Source organism: Agelaius phoeniceus, chromosome W, assembly GCF_051311805.1.
Source record: "Agelaius phoeniceus isolate bAgePho1 chromosome W, bAgePho1.hap1, whole genome shotgun sequence".
Taxonomy (NCBI): Eukaryota; Metazoa; Chordata; class Aves; order Passeriformes; family Icteridae; genus Agelaius; species Agelaius phoeniceus.
In genome coordinates, this window is record NC_135301.1 from 15,420,323 (window position 1) to 15,442,196 (window position 21,874).

The 21,874-nt window shown below is 42.7% G+C and overlaps 1 protein-coding gene across 4 annotated transcripts in view; it reads left to right on the forward strand.

Moving 5' to 3' along the window:
- Nucleotides 1–21,874, forward strand: part of LOC129132430 (protein FAM219A-like) — a 260,614-nt gene that overhangs the window by 132,969 nt on the left and 105,771 nt on the right. The window lies entirely within an intron of this gene.

Genomic DNA, 21,874 nt, shown 5'->3' on the forward strand with positions numbered 1-21,874 from the left:
ATATGAGACTATTAAAGGGTGAGCAGGTCCTGCTGGTCACTCCTTGGCTCCACAGTTGACAAATCAGCTTATGGATGGGAAACAAGGAGTCTTGGTTGGTGCGATATTGCCACTGGTGCACCACTGTGGTAGCCATTGTCACCCATTATTCTTTGACCTTCAGCAACCCCACAACAGAAGGGTCCTCTGAGAGACCAGGCAAGGCAGACAGCTGCTTAATCTCCTCAATTTCCAGGGCAGCTATACTGAAAGCCTACCGGTACACTTTTGGATCCTTGAAATACCCTCTCCTGAGATTTCTTCTCATAGGATCAAGAGTAAAATTAGCCCTTCTACTTTGCCTGTGGAACTGGCTACTGGAGATTGGAGCGGCAACTTTCCTGGAAGAACCCCCATTTGTGATTGCTTTTCCCTTCAATTGACATACCCATGCCTCTAGGGTCAAGGTAGGTTTTCCATCCCACTTCCTCATGTCCTCTCCACTCTATGCAAATTTCTGTCACATAGGTCATGGCCAATGGACTACATCTTGATTTGTGGGTAACTGCACTTTGTTAAAGTCAAATAATCTCTTGCATGGCTAATTCTGTCAGGTACTGGCTACCTTTCCCTACTGTAATCCACTTGCCTGGGTGACATATAACATCTCCCTTGGAGGGGTACATTTCCTTCACATTTGACAGATGTCACTTCCAGAGGCTAAGGACTCATGTCCCTCTTTTAATTGCCTTGTCAATACCTGTTTCCTTAGAAACTGATCCCAGCTGCTTGGCTTCCCTACTCTCTTATTCCAAACTGTTAGTCCTGTTATCCCAGCATCAAAGCTCCCAGTTCAAAATGTGCTCACCTGGATAATGGCTCAAATATTTTAGTATATCCTGCAGCTTACTCAAGGAAAAGGATTGAGTGGTTACCTCTTGGTCTTGTTCTTTTTCTGGATTCTGCACTTGTTTGGGGATGAAATTACAAAATGTTGGAGGTGGCCACTGTCCTAGGCCCATACTATTTCTCACACCCTGCCACTCCTAACTATCTGACCTAGAGACAGATCTCTGGGTGATGTTTGTTGATGACCAAGTTTAAATCCAAAGAAAAACCTAAATATTATATATATATATATATATATATACACACACACACATACATACACATGCCCTGGTGATGATAAAAAACCACACTGATACAGTGTTATAGTGGTGTTGGGCTTGACAGGTACTGTTTCTCTCCTCAATCCCCTCACTTCTCAGGCGAGCCCCCTTTAATTAAATCTCATTACAGATAAACAATCATCTTCTCATTGGTCCCTAGGGCGTCCTGTTAATTTTGTAACACACAAAACATGACTCAAGCTTTCCATGCATGTGATTCTTTTCAATCACAATAAGCCACACAGCAGTGTTCTGCCAAGAAATGAGATTCCATAGCATCCTTCAGCAAGCACACAATTTAGCAGGGCCCTTAGGAGTTAACATATTCTTGTTCTAATCTTGGTCAGGATGCCAAGTGTTTGGCACTGCTCCCACAATGTTCTTAAACAGCTGTTTAACCTCAAATAGGACCTGAACCATATTTAGCAACAGGCTGGCTCCTAGCAAAAGGAGCAGGTTGGTTTCAAGGGTGTTCAAAGGATATTAAAAAATCTTTAAAATTCTCAAGTGGTCCTGTAATCAGACTGGAGGATAAAGAAGAGGGAGGGAGGGAAGAAGGAAGGGAGGAAGGGAGAAAGGAAGGATCCTCAATAGGTAGGCTCTCCAAGAAGAAAAGGCAAAAAATTTAATTGTTAATAATTACCAATAGATGGCTCCCAAAATACAGATATTATGACAACGCAGAGTACACAAACCAGATTAGTTTCATGACCAGCAATTCTATCATATCATAAGCCAATACTACAAAGTACACCACAAGGATAATCAGTCCAGGCCCCATGGAAGATAAACATCACCATGGGAAACACATATTGCAAGTATGGTATTAGATAACACAACCCTGAGAACAAGCGCAACAACTCCGAGAGCAAACATCATCATGCATGACCATCTACTATTAAACCAATACGATGAATACTTCTAAAAAAATTCTTTTACAACTCTCTGGTCAGATCTGTTGTTACTTCAACCCTCTGTGCCTCACATTGGGTACCAAAACTTACTGCTGTGGTTTAACCCCAGCTGGCAAGTAAGTACCATGCAGCCACTCACTTTCTTCCACTCCCCAGTGGGAGGGGGAGGAGAATCAGAAAAAAGTAAAACTTGTGGGTTAAGATAAGAACAGTTCTAAAATTCAAACAAAGTAAAACATTATAATAATACAAATTATATTAATAACAATAATAATGATCGTAATGTAAAGGAGGGGGAGAGGGAGACAGAGAGAAAATCCAAGAAAAGCAAGTATTGCACAATATGTCTCACTACCCATTAACTGATGTCCAGTGTGTCCCCCCCACAGCGATTGGTTCCTCCCAGTCACCTCTCCCCAGTTTATATACTGGGCATGATGTCCTATGGTATGGAATATCCCTTTGGTCAGTTCAGGTCCCCTGTCCTGGCTATGCTCCCTCCCAACTTTTTGTGCACCTCCTCCCTAGCAGAACATGAGACACTGAGAAGCCTTTGACTCAGGGTAAGCAATGCTCAGCAACAACCAAAACATCAGTGTGTTATCAGCATTATTCTGACTATAAAATTCTGATAACATTATACTGAATACAAAATGCAGCACTGTACCACCTACTAACAAGAAAATTAACAATCCCAGATGAAAGCAGAACACGTGGTTACAGAAAAATATTAAAACTTTTCAAATGCAGGATACAAAAGAAAAACAACTTGTCAGACCTCACAGACTGTCAACAATGGAGAGAGAGGGGGAGGCTGATTCAGTGATCAGAATCCGATTTTATTGTGGGATACAAACACTTATATACTATTTTAGGGAGACTACTAATGTGTACTACAATGATTAGGTTAAAATCACATACACAAACATGCATATAACAACATCTCTTGCTTGCAGAGCTTAATGATATTTTCTGGTAAACCTGTCTGATTTAATCTTCTTGCAATCTAGGTCTAATTTTTAAAGTTCCATTTGCTTTTGCCAAAGCATCCTGTTATCAAATCTCTTATGTTAACCAGCTCCAAAGTCCATCATGTGTCTTGTGTCCCCCAACATACCAACATCTCCCCCTTTACTTTCAACCAAAACCACTCTTTTAATGGCCTTATTAATTAATCTCTGCACACATTGAAAGGTATCATGATTAATTCAATTATTATCAAAATTATCACATATATACCTATGTTAAAAAGAATCTTTTAGTTAAAAACTTCAGCCACTAAAAGGCTCAGGCTTGATCTTTATAAACTAAAAACATTCTTGATGGCAGCCGCATTACTGTATTTAGAAAGACTGCCAGAAGTGTAATTGTACCAAAAGGTTTGATTCTTATACACAGGGTGAAAGGGAGAAACATTTTAGATTGACTCCTTCATGTGTATCTAAAATTAACACAAAAATCCAATTTCACAGAACCCAAGAACTCTAATTCTTGAAGTTCCAAGGGTGTTTCAGGAGGCTAAGGGATCCAATTTGAAGTGATTTGATTTGCTTTCAAAATTTTTAGTGTAAATATTAGTGTAAAATTCTGGAGGGCCTATATTCCCCCCTAATTTTTTTTATTTTGGTTTTTAATAACATGTGTTTTGCATTATGAACATGAAGGTAACATAAAAGCAAAACAACATGTAACATAACAATAAACTTATATTAAGTAAAAATAAATCAGATAATAGATGCATGTAGCAGCCACAGGGCTTGCAAGGCCTCCCTGGCGGTCAGTTGCCTAAGATAAGAAATGCCTAGTCATGATGACTGGACCAAAGAAGCTCCTCTTCTGCCTTCGGGCCCCGTTATCTCTCTGTAAGATGATAGGTCATATTCGCCTCAACCCTCACTATTGGTCTGTTTCCCAAAACCCCTATACCCTAAATAAAACACCTATTCCTGCGCTGTTCAGCAGAAGAGCTGTCACTGTCACCCTTCGCAGAAGCTGCCAATAAAGACACCTCTGTGGCACCTCATACAGCCTTCTCCTCTCTCTCCCTGCATCTGCCGAGGCACTTAGCAAGCAAAGAGCTGAAATCACCAAAGAGCTGATCTCACTTAAGAGCTGAGCTGCTTGCTAAGATTGCCTGCGGCTGGGAGCCTGCCTGAGGGACCTGGACAGGTTGTGCTTAGCGGGACTTCGCTATCTGGACACCTACAGAAGCCAGGGTCGGACAGACCCCGAAAACCCCTGCCATAATAAATTAGGGGCACTGAACTGCGTGCTTCCACCCTAGCACAGCAGAGAGAAGCATTCTTCTTGAATTGGCACTGCCTCGGGTTGTTACAACCTCCTGAAGATAAGTTCTCTGTTATAGAAGAAGTTATCTGAAAAGGCGTCCGACGACTCTCCATATCGACATCTGGGATGAGATCCTGAGGAGTCGGACACGGCAGACCACCAACCAGCAGTTTTTGACCCACATTCGGCTGAAGAAGTGTAAGTTTTAAAACAGCCTTTTTTTGCGTGCTTTTACCTTGGGTACTTTTTTCTTTTTTTTTTTTTTTTTTTCTCTTTCTGCTGCTGGAGGGGAAAAGGGAATGGGATCAAAATCTAGTAAATTAAAACGATCCCAGAACAAGAGAGGCTTATATTTACAAATCCTAGAAATCCTATCCGCTAACAGCTTTTCTTTCTCGAAAGGCAATGTCTCAAAAACTAACTTGAAAAAATTTATAAAATGCATTCTTTCCCAGTTTCCAGATACTAACACACACATTATTGCTCTAGATTCTTTTTGGGACACAGTAGGGACAAGAATATATTCTCTCCAAACTAATGAAGATTTTTCTGTAACTTGGTTTTTACCTCTTTTTCATTCTATATCCAAATCGATTGAAAAGACAAATATAAAGAGTTCAATTTCTTTGCAACCTTTCCCTGCTGAGGGCATTCTGACCTTATCTCTCCCACCAGAGACTCTCTCTTCAAATGCAAATAACATTCCTCCCCTTTCAGCCTCTGAATCCTATCCTCCACTTTCTCTGGGTCCAAACGCTGTCTCTGGGGCCGCTCCACCCTTGGGCCCACTTCCTGAGATTGGGAACACGAAATTCACACTGCGCCCACCCACCCCCTCCACGCCCACAGACTCCGCAGGACCCGCCCATCCTTCGGTTTCTCCTCCGGACGCAGCAAGCGCGGATTCCACTCCACCTATTGCACAATCCACAGCATGATTCTTGCACCCCTCCCCCCGTGCTACCTTAGGGTGTAACTGTGCTGGTCCCTATCGGGTTTGCCCCCCCTCACTCCAACCTCACCACGCAGCCCGCCAAAACCCCCCCCCCCCCCAGCCATGCCGCTACCCCCCCATCCCTGCCGCCGTGCCTCTCACCCCCACTGTCTGTCTCCCTACCCCCGCTACCATTCCTGCTGCAGCAGACGGTCTTCTCCCTGCCTGCCTGCCACAGCTCTGGCAAACCACGCCGCACACCCCGTCGTGCCCATTGTGACAGCAACAGCCCCTGCCAATCCCACTGCCTCCTCTCCCCTACTTCTCCCTTGCCTGCATTCCCAGGCTTTGCAACCACCCACCCACCCTCCGGATCCCCTGAACACACCTCCAAGACCCCCCATGGTGGCACCCCACTTCTCCACGCACCTCAGTCCTGTGCAGTCTGCACCACATGTGGCGCTGCCATTAACTCTCCACTTCTGCCTCCCTCTAGCCAAGCTCTGCCAGGTACCTCCTCACACCCTCTTCAGTCCCCTACACCCCTGCAAACTCTCACTCCAACACGCCCAAAATAGCATACTGCACCGCCTGCTCACTCTCACTCCGCCACTAAGGACAGTAGCAACAGCAAGTCTGATTCTGATCCAGAGGACATTGATCCATGGGCTCTAATCAAAATGGAAGCGACTCGGGCAAGGGATTGGGAACTGGTTAAGGGAATTTCTGCCTTCCCAGTAATTTATATAAAGGAAAATAAAAAGTGGCGCCACTACTAAAACAATGTGGGAACCTAACACAAATTAAGAACTTGTACAACTTCAAAATATAGCCAAAGAACACAGTAGAAGTTCACATATTTTTAGAAATTTCCTAGAAGTTATCTTCTCGGCACATGTTTTTGTACCCCACGATGTTAAAAATATTGCCCACTGCCTTCTTTCCCCGGCAGAATATATGCTATGGGAAAGGCATTGGAAAAGACAATTAAAACATTATCAGACACCTGTGCTACAGATGCTGATAGGCCAGATTTTACAGTCGAACAGCTGGCTGGAGAAGGGGATTTACAGAAACCCTCTGACCAAGCAAACACCTTACCTAAGGCAGCACTACAAGACTTGGCTATTGCAGCAAAAACCTCCTTACTTCTTATCCCAGATGACTCTATTCCTACCCAACATTTGTCTAATATTAAACAAGGAGTAGATGAAAGCTTTATCAAGTTTGTGGACAGAATTAAGGATGCTCTGGAAAAACAGATAGAGAGCACAGAGGCAAGAAAAGAACTGTTGTGCAAGCTTACTATGAGTAATACTAACGAACGGTGTAAAACAATTCTGAGGGCCCTACCCTTGGATACAGAACCTACCGTAGAGAAAATGGTGGAAAGCTGTACACGTCATTTATCCACTGAAAACACAGTGGCCCAAGCAGTTGCTAAGGGTATTGCTGAAGGAGTTTCTGGTGCATTTGCAGTAGTGGCTTCCAGAGACCAGGCCCGTTGCTTTCACTGTGGAGACTTTGGACATTTTATAAACAACTGCCCAGACAGGTCACCTACCCGAAACCCCTGTAACACCTACCAAAAACCCCAGAATCAGCACTGCTACCAGCAGAGTTTGGGAAACGGTCCATCGGAGCCCAGTCAGGCCCCGCGCAAAGACAACAAGTCAAAAGCCATCCAGACCCAGCCACACATCATCCCAGGAGATTCCAGATCACATGAAGAGGATCCAACACACGGAGCAATACAGATGGGAACCCGGCACAAGATGGTAACTGCTCTGTCCATTGACTAACAATAAGGATGTTTATCGTGTTCCCACAGGCAAGCATGGGCCAAAAGGTGGTCCTTTTGACATTTTAATTATAGGTGACACTCTCCATGGCCCAGAGGAAATCTTTGTTGTTCCAGAAGTACAAACAGTGCACCTGGGACAAGAAACCTCTGTCTAGCTGTGCTGCACGGACTTACCATTTTACAGTTCACAGGGAACCCCGATCGCACAAGCCTTTCTACTCCCGAAGAATCACAGGGAACAGATTCCTCTCAACCCTACAGCAATGTGGGCACGAGTTGTAGGTCCAAGTAAGCCTACCATTTAGTGTGGTCTTTCCTGCAGAGGAGAGAAGATCTACTGACCAGGGATGCTGGACACCAGTGCTGACGTGACCATCATCGCCCGCTCAGGATGGCCGGAACACTGGGAACTACAACCGGTAGCAGGGATGATTTCAGGGATTGGTGGAGCTACATTTTATATGTGAAGCAAGAACAACATCCTCATTGAAGGGCCTGAAGGCAGGTTGGCAACCGTCTGCTCATTTGTGGTAAAGGGCCCCATCACCCTTTGGGGCAGGGATGTCCTATCCCAATGGGGAGCTTCCCTACATATTCCCAGTTGGGATCTCTAATTGGGGCCACTGAGGAGCATGCACTACCAGATACCCCTTGGCTCACCTGGAAATGCCAAGACCCGATCTGGATTGAAGAGTGGCCCCTTCTGCAAGCCTTTGTGGAAGAACAGCTTGCCAAAGGCCACATTGTCGAGACCACCAGCCCTTGGAACTCCCCAGTCTTCGTACTGCAAAAACCTGGAATGGACAGGTGGAGGCTGCTCCACGACCTTTGTAAAATCAATAAGGTCATCAAGGACATGGGCCCCCTCCAGCCTGGCCTGTCTTCACCATCAATGCTGCCTAGAGACTGGACGCTTGCCATCATAGATATTAAAGACTGTTTCTTCAGCATTCCGCTGCACCCCCAGGATGCTCCATGGTTTGCTTTCTCCCTTCCCTCTCTTAACAGAGAGGCTCCACTCAAAAGATATCATTGGTGTTTTCTTCCTCAAGGAATGAAAAACTTGCCTATTATATGCCAGTGGTACATTGCTCACATTCTGTCCCCCATCTGGAACCAATTTCCAGATGCAATCATCTACCACTATATGGATGATATCCTGGTCTGTGTATCAGAAAAAGCTTATTTAGACAAAGCAGTTTAAAAGACCATTGAAACCATAGAAAAAGAAAGATTCGAGATCCGTGAGGACAAAATACAGTACACTAACCCATGGACTTATCTTGGATTCCAGACCCATGAAAGGACCATCATACCCCAGCAGCTCGCCATCTGAGATGACCCAAAAACCCTGAGAGACTTACACAGTCTGTGCCAATCCATCAACTGGGTATGTCCCCTGCTAGGAATTACAACAGAGGACCTCGCTCCCCTGTTCAACCTTCTCCGTGGCAACGAAGACCTAGACTCTCCATGCACTCTCACAACAGAAGCCAGAGATGCCATCACCAAGGTCCAAGAAGCCCTGTCTTCACACCAAGCCCATCACTTTGAGCCCAACCTGCCTTTCCAGTTCGGTATTCTGGGAAAAGCGCCCCGGTTCTACAAACTGATTTTCCAATGGGATACTCAACTTCGAGACCTTTTATTGATAATGGAATGGATCTTTACAAACAACCAACCTTCAAAGACAATTACCACCTTCCAAGAAATCATGGGACATCTAATAAAAAAGGCCAGAACTCGCCTCCACTCTCTTGCAGGGTGTGAGTTCGCATGCATATACTTGCCACTGACCACTGGGGACCTGGAGCATTTGCTCCAGACCAATGAAAATCTCCAGTTTGCTCTAGATAGCTATACAGGCCAAATTTCTATCCATATCCCAAAACATAAACTTTTTAATCATGACCCTTTCATCTGACCCCAAAATTAGTCCATAGTAAAACACCTCTCAAAGCTCTAACCATTTTTACAGATGGCTCAGGGTCATCCCACAAGTCTGGAATGACATGGAAAGACCCTAAGACCCAAAAATGGGAATCTGACATCCAAATAGTGGAGGGATCTCCACAGATTGCAGAGTTAGCAGCTGTTGTCAGAGCCTTTGAGAAATTCAAAGACAAACCCTTTAATCTGGTCACAGATTCAGCTTATGTTGCTGGTATGGCTATGAGAGCAGAACATGCTCTTCTCAAAGAGGTTTCCAATCCAAAGTTACACCAATTGATTTCTGCATTAACATGCCTAATCTCCAACAGAAAGCAACCTTACCGTATAATGCATGTGAGGTCACACACCGACCTCCCAGGTATCATCACAGAAGGGAACAGGAAAGCAGATGCATAAGCCATAGCAATAGAGACTGCTAATGTCCCTAACATCTTTGCCCAGGCAAAGTTGTCACATGCATTTTTCCATCAAAATGTACCTGCCCTTTTTAGAATGTTCAAGATCTCGAAAGATCAAGAAAAAGCTCTTGTTGCCACGTCTGAACTGCCAAAACTACGAGATATCGTCTATGGGGACGGGAGTCAATCCCCGAGGCCTAAACAGCTGCCAGCTGTGGCAGACAGATGTAACTCACTTCCCACCTTTTGGAAGGTCAAAATATGTGCACATATTGGTCAACACGTTTTCTGGAGCAGTATTTGCATCAGCTCATCCAGGAGAAACTACACAGCACACCATTAAGCCTTTCCTCCTTGCCTTTGTGACCCTGGGAGTACAAAAACAGATCAAAACAGATTGTGAACCTGCCTATACCTGTTGTAGGTTAAGAGTTCTTCAGTGAGTGGGGAATAGAACACAAGAAAGGCATACCTGCAAATCCCACAGGACAATCCATTGTAGAAAGGACACATCAAACCCTCAAAAGTGTCCTCAATCATCAGCAAAGAGAAACAAAAATAATATCTCCAGTAGAAAGACTTTGCAAGGCTCTCTACGTCAACTTCCTAAATTGTACAACATCAGAGCCTGACCTCCCAATACTTTGCCGTTTCACTAATACCACCCAAGCAAAGCTCACCGAGAAACCACCTGTGCTAGTGAAGGACCCAGAAACACACCAAATTTCTGGGCCTTTCCAGCTGATTACTTGGGGAAGAGTGTATGCGTGTGTTCTACTACCATCTGGCCCAAGATGGTACCCAGGAAAAAACATAAAACCATACCAAGGTACTGCAAACACTACTCCCACAAACACTGACAAGAATTCTCCTGAGTCAAACACAAGACCTCCTCAAAACCAGACCAGTTCTGCCTGGAGACGAAGGCGTCACCGAATGTCCACATACAGATGAAAAGACCATCCCATCACGCGACAGCAAGCAAAACAGAAAGCTGAACAACATTCTGCTGCATCAGTCAAGCCATAAGCCAGACACAGCCTGAACACAAACTATTCTCTGAATTACATGTCATTACCCCTTTTTTCCCTAAAAAACCTTATTATTCCCCTTTCTCAACTCTTACCCAAAACCCCTAACCTTATACCCACTCCTCCATCCTTAGCTTAAAGAAAGAAAAAAAAAAAAAGAGGGGGAAGGAATGGAGGAAAGGAACAAGGGAGAAAACCGTAACCCTCCCCTCCCACCATAAAGATAACAAATTTTCATTATATTCCCTATCAGAGGCCCCATTTCTGTCCAAAGATGAAAATTATCTCCATTGGTTATGTCCTCACTGCTGCCTGGATGTTCTTCGCCCTACCGTATGTCTTCAGCTGGATTAGCCCTCAGCCTAGCCATAATGTTTGAGTAACCTTAGCAAGGACATTAAAACAGGATAACATGTGCTTATCCATGAGAAGCCTTGATAACCCACTTTCCACGTCTGGTAGGGATTCCCTTCATAGCAGATGACTGGCCTGTCTATAATTCAGAGCTCCTCCACACCACAGGTAAGAGACCAAACCTGGTAGATACTTGGGATGAGTGGACAAAAATGTTGCCCAATGCTCTAGAGGAACTCCAAGAATTGGACCTGTTGGGGTCCTCCAAAGCAACATACTGTGTCAAATTTTACTTTAAACGTCCAAAGAATAATTGTCTAGAAATTGACCAGACAAAAAACACATACCAAAAAGACATATCACCCATTAACAAAGCCTATAAATATCCCGATTGGTGTAATTACACCGCTCGTGTGATCTCTGCATCCTCTCTTCACCCCAAAGTATTACCCAAGGGAATGTTTCTCATCTGTGGTGAGCGAGTATGGGCTGGGATCCCCTCGCAGCTCCAGGGAGGTCCCTGTACCCTTGGAAAACTTTCTACCCTTACTCCAAACATCACCCTATTACATAATTGGAAAAAAGAAAGCAAATTAAAATGCCACAAAAGATCCTACACGGAATTTGATGAAAATTGCGATCCCAAATTATACAATTGGAACAAACCAAAAAAGATTGCTGTCTCCCTTTTCCTATCCATGGGTAGCTGCAGCTAAAGCCCTCCGTGAAATAAATCACCTCAGGTGCTGGCTCAGTAAGCAAGCCAATGCTACATCTGCTGCCCTGAGTGATCTTTTAAAGGAAGAAGAAACCACAAGACATGCATCACTTCAAAATCGAGCAGCAATTGCCTTCCTACTGCTTGCCCACTGACATGGCTGTGAAGACTTCGAAGGGATGTGCTGCTTCAATCTCTCTTCATGCTCAGAATCCATCCATGCAAACATCCAGAAACTGAAGGAACTTGTGAAGGACTTATAAGTAGAGAGAACAATCCAGACTAGGTCAATGACCTTTTTGGTCAGTGGGGATTAACAAGATGGGTTGCATCTTTGGTTAAGGAAATGTTGTGGATTTTCATTGTAATTGTCATTGTATTAGCTATGATCTCATGCCTTTCCTATTGTTTTAAAAGAACTATTGGGAATGCCTTTTTACTATATACAGAAAGTGGAGTTGTAGCAGCCACAGGGCCTGCAAGGCCTCCCTGGCGGTCAGTTGCCTAAGATAAGAAATGCCTAGTCATGATGACTGGACCAAAGAAGCTCCTCTTCCGCCTTCGGACCCTCGTTATCTCTCTGTAAGATGATAGGTCATATTCACCTCAACCCTTACTATTGGTCTGTTTCCCAAAACCCCTATAACCTAAATAAAACATCTATTTCTACACTGTTCAGCAGAAGAGCTGTCACTGTCACCCTTCACAGAAGCTGCCAATAAAGACACCTCTGTGGCACCTCATACAGCCTTCTCCTCTCTCTCCCTGCATCTGCTGAGGCCCTTAAAGAAAGAGCTGAAATCACCAAAGAGCTGAGTTCACCAAAGAGCTGATCTCACTTAAGAGCTGAGCTGCTTGCTAAGATTGCCTGCGGCTGGGAGCCTGCCTGAGGGATCTGGACAGGTTGTGCTTAGTGGGACTTCGCCATCCAGACACCTATGGCAGCCAAGGTTTGACAGACCCTGAAAACCCCTGCCATAATAGATGCAATTAGTAGCACATTGTGAAAAACACCAATCACTTGTTTTAAAATTTTAAAAGTTTAATAGTAATAAAATGGTTATAAAAATAGTTATACAAATTAGAGCAATAAGAATTTGGACAGTCAGAGTTAGGACAATAAAAAAGCAAAGAAATACAGACGTCTGGATGCTTTCCTCAGAAAAGCATGTCTGCTAACATAGGATTAACCCTTAAAAGCAATAGCCTGTTGCATATTCATATATCTCATACATGATGCAAACATTCCTTTCAAACTAGGGATTTTTCTGTTTATTGTCAACTTCCCCCTCCCTTCATCTTGCAAATCATGGTTTGGCTCCGTGAAATTCTGGAAGGAGGTAGAAGGAGCCTCATTCTTCCCGATAAGGAGGCAATAATTCTTCTCTTTGGGATCTTATTTTCTTGTTGCTGTTATCTCTGTGCGAAGAATTTCTTGATTATCTTATCCAGTTCTTGAGCTAGTTAGAAAAAGTATTTTACATTGCATAGTTTCTTTTTTAACATTATGTTATAACCTAAAACTATATTTACCACACTACTTAAAAAAGATTAATACAGTACTACTAATTAATACAACATAACACATATAGTATTCCTTTTAATATCTGTGAAGAGCCAATCATATAATATGCACTTTTCACACACATGAAAAATAGAATGGTGATTTAAAATAATGCATTATCAATTTCTTTAATATTGAACTATTACTTAGAGTCTGTAGCAATTGGCAAGCTTCTTTTTTAAAGTGAGGGCTTGGAAAATCATTCCCGGCTAAGATTCCCAAATTCACTTTAAAAGGAGGTTTAGGTATTATAAGTCCAAATTTGGCAAGTCAGAATTACTTGAATATAATTTTGGATTTTGATGCAGAAAAATTTCTCTACTAGTTAAGGCTGGGACTTGGCCACGGTCCAGGCTTTTAACTGGAGGTGTCTCTTTAATATATTTCAAAAACCTCTTAGTAATAGTAGTTAGAAAAATAATATGTCTTATATAGCTATACAACAATACGTGAAGGTTTCTAAAGTAGCTGGCTTTGTCATTTATTGTTAGTTAAACAGCTAAACATTGACAAATAGCTGTAGCTTGTAATTTAAATGAGCAATTTTGGACAAAATTAATTTAGGCTTTATGTCATTCATTTGTATGGGAAAGGAATTATAATTCAAACAGGTATACTTCAACAAAACGTAAAATCAACTTCACTAAAACTTAACCTTAAAATATATTGAAAAGAACTTAAAGTTAACATCACTGAGACTAAATAAAAATTAATCTTAACAAGAATTAACTTATTTATACTCTATTATTACAAAAAGGTTACTGAAAAATTGTCATATAACAGTTAAACATAAAGATAATTATGCAAGTAAAGAACTGTACTGAAATATTTACAATAAAATTACCTTGTTAGAACTATGGAGTAAAAAGCAAGCACCTAATAAAGCTGACAGTGGAGTTTATATATTAATTATAGTTAAGTCTCAAATAACTACTGCAGATAAAGTTCAAGGTCTGTCTTGAATGTGAGCTAAAGAATCTTGAATTTATATCTCATTACTCTCAGTGAACTGTACAGGTTTGCTATATTACTAATATGTAAAAAGACACCACCTCTATACAAACATCTTTGAATTTTTTCGAGTAGCAATCCTGTTAAAAATCACAATCCACAAGTTACTAAGAGTAGAAGGTAAATTTTAACACTGGCTGATGCCAGGCAGGGGTGCTACACCCCCTGCAGTAGCTTTTAAAAATTGCTTGTAGGATAGATTTAAGTTTGGCTTAATAAGAGTAATGGGATATAAACATTGAAGGCTAAAACAATAAAAGAGATTTAGTTATATAGTACTAAATAGCTGTACCAAAAAATTCGCAACAAAATACATTGTTAAAAAAACCCCACAAGCGACTGGTAATATAACCAGTTTGACCAGGGTTAGGTGTCCCTCAGGGCTTTAGTTCTGTATCAAGTGTCCCTTTGGTAGCTGCTGCTCCTTCCAATGCTTGAAAGCGCCTGGGGCAGTTTAGCCAGGGACCATTGTGGGGGTGTTGAGTGTCCCCAATGACTCCTGTACAAAATTTGAATGCATAAAAATTCCCCACTGTGTTAACACATCCCTCCCCCACAAAACCAGGGGGACAGACAGCACAAAAAGTTTAACTATGACGATCCGCTCGTCAGGCTCTGTTATTTGCACCAAGTGTTGGCTTTGCAGGCTTTCACTATTTCCACCCACGCTGAAGACAAAGATAATGGCCAATCACTGGGCCATTGGCTTTTTGAGATAACAGTCATATCGGCTCCTGTACCAATAAGTCCTGTTAGGAGTATGTCTTTACCTTTCAATGTCACTTTGCATTGGCACGTTGGACGCTGAGACCTGTGGAAGCAAAAAATCTGTGAGACCCCTGTAGAAGCAAAAATCTCCCTCCCTCTGTTCAGTTATCAAGGGTGCAGATAGGGGTGCTGCTGGAAAAAAATATGAGTTGGGCTGTATGTCTCCCAGCCGGGACAACACAGGGCAGCTGGGGAGTCCATGCCATGAGTCAGAGTCAATAGCTCCAAGGAGAACAAACAAAGTATGCATACACTGTCCAGGTGGTCTGAAAAAACTCCTGTGGAAACCAAACGAACAGATGAATGAAGTAATGTTACTGTGGTATTGTTTGATATGCCCAGTCCACCGCTCCCTGGGGTGGCTCCATGTAGGTCAGCGACTGTGGTCTGGCCAGGGCTGCCTGTGGTCCGGCAAAGGCTGAGGCTTGCAGTGGTCCCTCTGAGGCATTGGCTGGGGCATCTGTGTCTTTGCGTGGTGCCGTGCTTTGCACTTTGGCTCTGGTTTCCCAATATCGGGACGCCCTTTAAAATCATACTTGGCATTGATTATGACACCAAAGGCAAATACTGGGAGTTTTGGATCTGGTCTCCCCCTTTTCGAAACAGTCCTTTTTCAAATGCTGAGATTTCCCACAAGTTTGGGGGTCTGCCTCCTTAAGGGCCTTTTTCTTTAGTTGCATCCAGTTATCATGAGGGTCAGGTGGGAATAGATCAGTCATAATCTGAATCTATCTGCCCTGGATCGAAGGGCTCCCCCTCCTCCTCACTACTAGAGATGAGGTCAGCGATATAAACTTCTAACGACTGTGAGAAAGGATGCTTTCACCTCCTTTGTCTGGGCAGGGGTGAGGTTGATGGCTGCCACCGCACTTCAGTATCAGAGGTGCCAGTTTCAAGTGGGTAGGGAGAGTCACAGCAAGGAAAGACAGAGAGGGGTAGGGGGCCGGCGGCATCCGACCGCTCTCACCTTTTCAGTGTCTTAAAAAGTATCCTCCAGGATGGGAGTAAAAGTGACTTAAGGTCCTGCTTTAAGATGGGAGAGTCATGCTTGCCCAGAAGGGCAAGCATGGTTTCATAGATGCCTCTCTCTTTGGACATATCCTTTCCCATTTTTAGTTCCCCTGGCTCACCTGTCAGTTGCAGCAGACAGGTGATTGTGGGCCCAGATGCAGTTCTCTCACTGTCACAATCAGTTCCAGGGGTGTGCCGACTGCCTGCTAGTCAGGCTGGGTCTTTTTCCTCACACGGGGCACCAATTGTCGGCAATGGAGAGAGATGGGGAGGCTGATTCAGTGATCACAATCCGATTTTATTGTGGGATACAAATGCTTATATACTATTTTAGGGAGTGTGAAAAGCACATTCACTCTCCTGTGAAAATTTAAAAGTTTAATAAAGGATAATAAGAGACAAGGACCATAGAGCAAAGGTTATTACGGCTGGGTGCATCTTGGCACTCACCCAAGAGCACACCTTCACCTTCAGGAATAGCCCTTAAATACCTTTTCCCTTACATCAGCCTGTTGCATAGTCATAGACCCTTATGCATATCCATAAACTCGTTCACATTCTCCAGGAACTATTTTACATGTATCCCTGCTTGGGATCCGCCTTTTTAGAGCATGCGTGTTTCTTGGCTGTGGTTTTGGCCCCTTCTCCTTATCACTTCCAGTTTGGGCCTTGGTCCACACTGTCTTGAGAAAGTGAGTGCTGGTAGTTGGCATGTCTGTAGCAGGTGTCCTCATCCTATGTTCATTGGATGTTATCTCATCCAAGCAGACATTTTAACACAAGCATAGCTATTTCACTACTATGTCTAAGCTTAATTAACAACAAAAATAAAAACTATATCTTTATAACATATAAAATCCATTTCAATATTTGTGAAAAGCCAATATTATAATATGCATCTATAACAGGAGACTACTAATGTGTACTACAATGATTAGGTTACAATCGCATACACAAACGTATGCATATAACAAGGTTTCTTGCTTGCAGAGTTTAATGAGATTTTCTTTTTCTGGTAAACCTGTCTGATTTAATCTTCTCGCAATCTAGGTCTAATTTTCAAAATTCCATTTGCTTTTGCCAAAGCATCCTGTTATCAAATCTCTTATGTTAACCAGGTCCAAAGTCCATCATGTGTCTTGTGCCCCTCAACATACCAACAACAGACCAGCTCTATAATAGTGTCGTGGTTTGACACTGGCCAAATGCGAGGCACTCACTAAAGTTGCTCACTCACCCTCCCCTGCCACAGCTGGGCAGAGGAGAGAAAAATTTAATGAAGGCTTTGTGGAGTTAAGGACCAGGAGAAAATACTCAAAGGGCAAAACAGGCCCGACCTAAAGGTACAAAATGAATTTATCACTAATAAAATCAGAGGAAGATTGTAAAGCTGATCTCTGGGGCCATTCAGGTCCAATCTGGCTAGCTTTGGACCCTGGCCCCTCGCAGCCTTACAAGAACAAAAGTAAAAGACTTGAGGCACTTTTTCCTCTCGGGACCTGAGTCCCACTTTATTCATGGATAGGAGCTGCCTGAGCAGTGTCCCTGGGGGAAAAGAGGCTGAATCTCTCATGGCGGGAGATTTTAAACCCAGGGAAATGGGGGCGGAGAAGAGGGAACACAGCCAATGGGATACAAGTGATGGGAGGGGAGAGGGGAGGGAGTAACCTGGGGAGACACCACCACCGGGGCTTTGGGGAAGGAAAGACCATGTGATATAAGAGGGGAATCCCATGAGGATACAAACATACTATTCAGTGCAAATTACCAACCCAGTGCAAAACAACAGCTAAATAAACTATTTAGTGCAATACAACAGAGGATAATGAGAAGTAAAAAAATCCTTTAAAAACACCTTTTCTTCCCCCTACCCCTCCCTCCTTCCCACTGACAGTGCAGGGAGACAGGGGGATGGGAGTTTTAGTCAGTTCATCACTCAAGGTTTTCTGCTGCTCATGGAGAGGAGTCCTTCCCCTCCTACCCTGTGGGGTCATTTCCCACGGGAGACAGTTCTCTGCAAACTTCTCCAACATGGTTCCAAATCTCACAAGCAGCAGTCTTCCCAAAACTGCTGTAACGTGAGTCCTCCCAAAACTCCTGCAGCATGGGTCACTCTTCCATGGGGTGCAGTTCTCCAAGGACAGACTGCTTCAGTCTGGAAGCAGGGGCCCCCTCTCTCCACTGGGTCTCGCACTGGATCACAGCCTCCTCCAGGCATCCACCTGCTCCAGTGTAAGAATCTCCCCCATGGGCTGTGGGTTGATCTCTGCATCCCCTGTGGGCTACAGGGGGACAGCCTGCTTCACCATGGTCATCACCACAGCCTGCAAAGGAATCTCAGCTCTGGCGCCTGGAGCACCTCCTGCCCCTCCTTCTTCACTGATTTTGGTGTTGCCATGTTGTTTTCCCTCACATGTTCTCACCTCCTCCTCTTCTCTGGCTAGAAAAAAATGCATGTGCCACACCTTTTCTGAGGGTCTATGGTTCAAGTCCCTCTTTGGGCACCAAAATGACTGTAGCAGGTTGAGCTTGGCTCGGTGCCACGTGTTAACTAAGTTGCTCTATTACTCCCTTTTCCATAAGGAGAGAATAAGATGGGGAACAACCAGCGGATGAGAAAAGGCAGTTTTATTACAGTGAAAGGAAAGAAATAAGCAAGAATCTGTGTACCCATAAGCTACAGAAAAAAAAAAAGTCAATCTCTACTTCCTATCAGCAACAATTTTTGGACACTTCTTGGGAAGCAGGGCTTCAGCATGTGTAATGGTTCTTCCAGAAGGCAAACACTGAAGAATCATTAATGCCCCCCCTTCCTCCCCTTCCTTCCCCCCCTTTATATATCTGAGCTGACATCATATGGTATGGAATATCTCTTTGGCCAATTTGGGTCACCTAGCCTGGTTGTGCCCTCTCCCAGGATCTTGCCCACTCCCATCCCCTTTGATGGGGGAAGGAATGTCAGAGGGACAGCACTGCTCAGCAGTAGCCAAAACACTGGTCTGTTATCAACACTTATCCAGCTACTTATGCAAAGCACAGCACTCAGTCAGACCCAATACACAGTGGCAGAACCACAGAATTGTGAACAATTAAGGAGAGAATATTTGGGTATCTAAAAATGAAGATTTGTGAGTACATTTTTTGTGGTACTTCACCTCACCAAATTATTTACCCTTATCAATTGCCCTGGTTTAAGGCAAATTTGGGAGAAAACCTCCAAAGGTGTTCTTCTAGAAAGCAAATTCAAGTGGCCCCTCCCCCAATTGGTTCGGGAAAATGTTTCCTTGGAGAAAAGTGGAAAAAAACTTTATTTCACAGACAAAGCATTCACCAGAACAAAAAAAAAAAAAAAAAAAAAAAAAAAAAAAAAAAAAAAAAAAAGAACAATATTAAACAATAAAACCTCTTCCCAATCTGAAGAAATGACAAACTCAGAAAGTCCTTTTTGTGGGTTGCAGCTCGGCTCACCCAGTCTCTTATCAGTCCCTCCGGTGTTGGAAATGCAGCGGCCCAGGCCCAGCCCAGTGGGCCACAGGTGTGAGCTCACAGTGCTCTTCTGAGTTTTCAGTCCAGAGTAGGTTTAAACAGTTCCAAGAGAAAGAAAAACTACAGTCCAGGGAACTTCTCTGCCTCAGCTAGTTAAAAACTAACTAAAAAACAAAGGAGAGCTCTATCCCGCTGTCTGTCCATCCACAGACAACACAAGTCCAGGAGCAGGAATGTGGGGGAGCAAGTGCAGTTTCTGAAAACAAACTGTGCACTTCTTGTCTCCCTCCCCCTTCGCTCTCAGAACCAGTCATAAAGGTGCAAAACTTATTTCTGGACTAAACAAATGAATGGGAATATAATTCAGCATCAATAAGCCACCCCAGGACATTCCACCCCTTATCCCCATATCATCAGCTTACTATCAAAACTAATATATATTCTAACTCTACAAACACATACATTATACATACATATATATACAGTATACAGCTGTATACAGACAATGGCAGTAACATTCAACAAACAGTGATATTTACACATAGTTCTCACCCAACAATCAGATCTCCCTAAGATACACATCGTGTTGTTCCAGCTTTCTGCATTATCCACCATGTGCAACCTGGTCCCTGAGCAAAGACAACCGCTCAAATGGGTTTGTCTGTACTGGAGGCAGAATTGATCCAAACAGTTTTTCCTTACAAACCTCTGACATGCACTGTTTTGTGGAGATAGCCAAAAACTCTACAACTTTGTGAAAGTTGTAAAGCTGGTATGTTTATTATTACAGCACCGGACGCATGCGGAGATTACTCTCTTTAAAAGACATGCGTACTTCTGGGAACTTCAGGTTCTTTTTTATCTCCCTCTCAAATACATATGCATACAATTTTACAATAGGTTCATACATATTCATTTTTACGAATTTCGCGTGACATTTGCTGCTAGTTTTTCTTTATCAGAAAGAATTCTTGGGTCAGGTTTACTTGCTTTCATAGCTGTCTCTCTGTCTCTTTTTATCACTCTTTGTCTCTCCCCTCTTATCTCTGTCTTTCACTGAATTAGTTTCTCTGAGCTTAGGCTTTGCAGTCAGGCTACATAGCTATGTTTTCTAACTACAGTCTCAAAGATGTACATTTCACTTAAATCAAAATGGATTTCTACTCTGGAGAATTTCTACTTTGTCTCATTTCATCCTTTTTCTAGAAAATAAATAAATTCTTTTACTTAATGCAAACCTTTACGACAATAAGTGTCTCTTAATGATTTACTATGTACGTTTGATAAGGAGGTTAACACAGCTACTTGCTGTAGTATTCTCTAATTCCAAATTAGCAATATAATGGATAATCTTAAACTTATTCTAACTAATATTAACAAAACTACAATGGGATGACACAACTTATTAAAGATTCTATTTGCAGTTGGTGACTACTTAAAGATCACATTTTACTAGTGATGATCTGCATTTTGTTTTATTTTTTGTAGAATCTGGTTATTTTTTTTGTATCATGTTGGACAGTAATTAAGGTTTTCTTTCTGCTTTATTGGATTTCTTTCAAGATCTCTAGTAGGTCTTGGTGCTTAATTAATTGTTTTACTAATGTAAGGTCTATCTCAATAGGGGTAGGTGATAGTTTGTGATGCATTGTATAATTGGTTTTAATCAACTGGTGGGATGTCACTGGGGCCAAGTACAAAAAACCACACCCAATAATATTTACAAAATTACAAATACAAAAATTAGAATGATTTCTACTAGAAAAAAATAACATCATTGCTATCAATTTTTACAGCAGCACAAGCAGTTCTCAAGCACATACACTCTTTTCTAGTATATACGAGCACAGTTTTCTGGTCAGTGACTGGATGAACTTCGAAGTGGCAAATGCTCTGTTCAGTTTCTAGACACACATCTTGGGCATTAATAGTATTGCTTTTACAAATGAATCTCATTTGTTCTCTAGTAATGCAGGAGTCGAAGTTTACTGTTTGATACTTTTCATTCACTTTTTGTGCTTACACTCTATGTTCTGAAGGGTAGAGCACTGTTTTTTCATGGTTTAATCTTAGTGCAATGATGGGGTGGATAATGTAAACAGTGGCATTACATATGGTAAGCACAAAGGCAGTGGCCATATTACAAGCAGGATCATAGGTGAAATTTACCATAGTCTACTAGGATTGAAACTTCTTTTCAAAATCAATTGCATTATCTCAGACAATTTTCTGAATTTCAGTTGGAAAATTACCTTCACCCCCTTCCCGTATGATCAGAGCTGCTGTTGCTTGCATCCATAACTGTGCTTGTATACAACTGAAAGCTAAAGACACATTATCTTGAACTGTGCTAAGTGCTTCTATTATTAACTTGTGGTCTTGGTCTTTGGCTTTTTCTCACTTTGGCAGTACTTTTGAAATCTGCTACTGGCTAGTTCTTAATGCTAATAGAGATGACTGTAAAGGCTGCTTAAATTTTGTTAGGCTACTT